We start from the raw sequence: 3026 nt of genomic DNA, 5'->3' as shown, positions 1-3026 counted from the left end.
CGAGAAAGAAGGGTCTTATCTAGCAAAACGATTGGTTGTTTTCATAAAAAAAAAAATACAATTTAAATACTTTTACATCTCAATTGCATCAAACGTAATGCATTTATTAAGCATTTCTCTAAAATGACCAAACTCATTGTTTAGGTTTGATATTAAGGTTTTATCATGATAGACAGATTAAACTGTTGTGACATGCAACATGCCTTTATATCAGAGGTCATCAAACTTGGTCGTGGACAGCTGGTGTCCTGCAGAGTTTAGCTCCAACCCTAATCAAACACACCTGAACCAGCTAATCAAGGTCTTACTAGGTATACTTGAAACTTCCAGGCAGGTGTGTTAAATCAAGTTGGAGCTAAACTCTGCAGGACACTGTCCCTCCAGGACTGAGTTTGGTGACCCCTGCTTTATATTAAAATTTAATGAAACCACTTCTCATAAAGAAACAAGAACATGGTCTTCTTTTCTTTGCTCTTGAAAATTCCACCCTGTAAATAGCAAATCCACCATGGTATAAGTGCAGCTAGCTCTTAAAGGGAATGGGAGATGAGACTCTGAATTGGTTTACTGCACGTTATGCCCAAAACACACCCATGACTCATTAAGAGAATAGGTTCAACCCTTTCGGACCATGGTGTGCCGACCGTATTTTCCGTCGTTAAACTAGCAAAAGTGGATTCAGACATGCCCTGTGCAGGGAGCTTAATACCCAAACTCATGGCATGAAACGCTCACTGAGTGTGCCTGCAGGTTGCCCATTTGCTTAACCAAACCCAGCAGGACGGTGGTCTTAAGCGACAAGAGCTGCAAGTTGGTAACTGAAGCAGCTCAAACGGAGGGCCTCAAATGGCCTTGAGGACTGTAGGAACTTAAAGGGCACCTATTATGCCCCTTTTTACAAGATGTAACATAAGTCTCAAGTGTCCCCAGAATGTGTCTGTTAAGTTAAGTTTCAGCTAAAAATACCCAACAGATCATTTATTATATCATTTTGAAAATGCCTATTTTGAGTGAAAACAGCACCATGCTGTTTCTTTAAATGCAAATGAGCTGCTGCTCCCCGCCCCCTTTTCCAGAACAGGACTGTAAAAAAGCAAAAAAAAAGCCTTTTGGCAAAGTATCTTACTTTGCCAAAAGGCATTTTTTTTGCTTTTGATTATCATGTCTATCATGCGTTTTAAAGGCATATCAGTTTAAGCTTCTGATATATGGTTTTCTGAGTGCACACATCCGACTGAAAGAGCACAAAAAGCAGTACCAAACTCTTCTCTTTCATGTCTTATTGTGCTTAAACTGACAAATACACACAAGTTTATTGTCACGAGTGGGTCGGGGCCGAGAGCCGTGGGAACAGAACGAGGCTGGTGGAGTATAATGATAATGAGCGACACCTGCGCCACTCACCGGTCTCGAGTCCCACGGAGGAGCTCCGGAAGGATAAAAGGAGGAGCAACGACAGTGGAAGACGAGAGAGGACCAGACCTGGACTTTATTTTGCATTTTGTGTGCGGCAGTCGTCTGTGAGGGGCTGCCGCTTTACTTTTGTGTTTGTTCAGTTTATGAGTAAAGTGTTTGAATGTTTGCCGGATCCCGCCTCCTTCTTCCCGTTCTATGAACTTCGTTACATTTACGTTAAAAACACACAAGTTATAAAAACACAGTCGATTATGTCTGTAAAAGTAAACAGCTGGGAAACCGTGGATGGAAACAAAAATTCTCAATGGTTGTGTCAAACAACACCCTTTTTATCCTGTCAAAATGAGCTCTGCAAAAATCATCCCATTCTGAGGGATTGTTCCTTTAAATGCAAATGAGCTCTGCTCGCCCCGCCCCTCTCTTCTCTCTGTGGAGTGACCTGCTGCTCTGAGAGATTGTTTACTTTAGCAGAATTTAGCACGTTTAGCTGCAAAACTTGCTAACTAGCACATTGTTAGGAAAGGTGATTGCAGAGATTCATAAAAAAACACACTTCTGCTGTAGGTGAAGCTGGATCACAAATTATTTGCACAAACATAGACACATTTATGTAGATCGGGAGGTGCGTTACCTTCACAAACAAACGTCATCCACTGCATCTTCAGCGGCTCAGATGTCGGGAGTAGACGCTGACCACTATGTTCATTATTACATCCAGCAACACAAAACCACAATCAAAGATATTCTTGTCTAACTTACATCCCTGCTCTGACATCGAAACAATGGAGGTCGAACTGTGACAGCTGATCTGAGGTAAGACGCTCATGTCAATCAACTATCATGGGAGCGGCCTCTGTCGGTGTGATGCCATCTGAGAATGTCTCGATTTGAAAAAGAGGATATTATTTTTACAGATTAATTAAAAACCACTGCATGGATTTTTATCATTATAGGGTAGATTTGTACATACACTGCCCACATACATTAATGTTCAAACAACATGAAAAAGTGAACTTTGCATCCGATGACCCCTTTAAGAGTGTATTGGAGTGAAATTGAGCGGCACATTTTTTTTATATGCTTGCAGAGAAAGGCCTACCAAAACGATGTTACTGGGTTGTTCTTTTTCACGTTTTCTGGGTTGGTAGATGCACCGGGGACCTGAGTATAGCACTTAAACATGGAAAAAGTCAGATTTTCATTATATGTTCCCTTCTCTACAGACTGACTGTTTTCAGTCAACAGTCAAGTGATAATATTGCTCCCTGCATGACCTCTCTCCTCTTCTGCTTGACCTTAGAGCTTAGAGTTTAACTCATTTCTTAGCATCACTAACTAAACTCCAAGTGTCTGTAGATAGATAATGGAGCAAATGTGTGTATATGCTCTTCCCACTCAGTTCTGGTACATCAGAGATCCACACTGGTATAACAGCATTCAGGTCCCAAGTGAGGGCATAATAAAAAACAGGACTGAAACAAAGCCAATTAGGAATGATGGCATTGCTAATCAAGAGTGTAGATTAAGGGGGGATTGTTCTACTATTTTAGAAACTTAAAAGGCGATGCCTAGCTGCACTAAAACAATAAAATAACCACAGAATGCTTCAG

Source organism: Labeo rohita, chromosome 5 (genome assembly GCF_022985175.1).
Source record: "Labeo rohita strain BAU-BD-2019 chromosome 5, IGBB_LRoh.1.0, whole genome shotgun sequence".
Classification (NCBI taxonomy): Eukaryota; Metazoa; Chordata; class Actinopteri; order Cypriniformes; family Cyprinidae; genus Labeo; species Labeo rohita.
The sequence above is the reverse complement of the archived record's forward strand: the minus strand, read 5'-3'. Positions refer to the sequence as shown.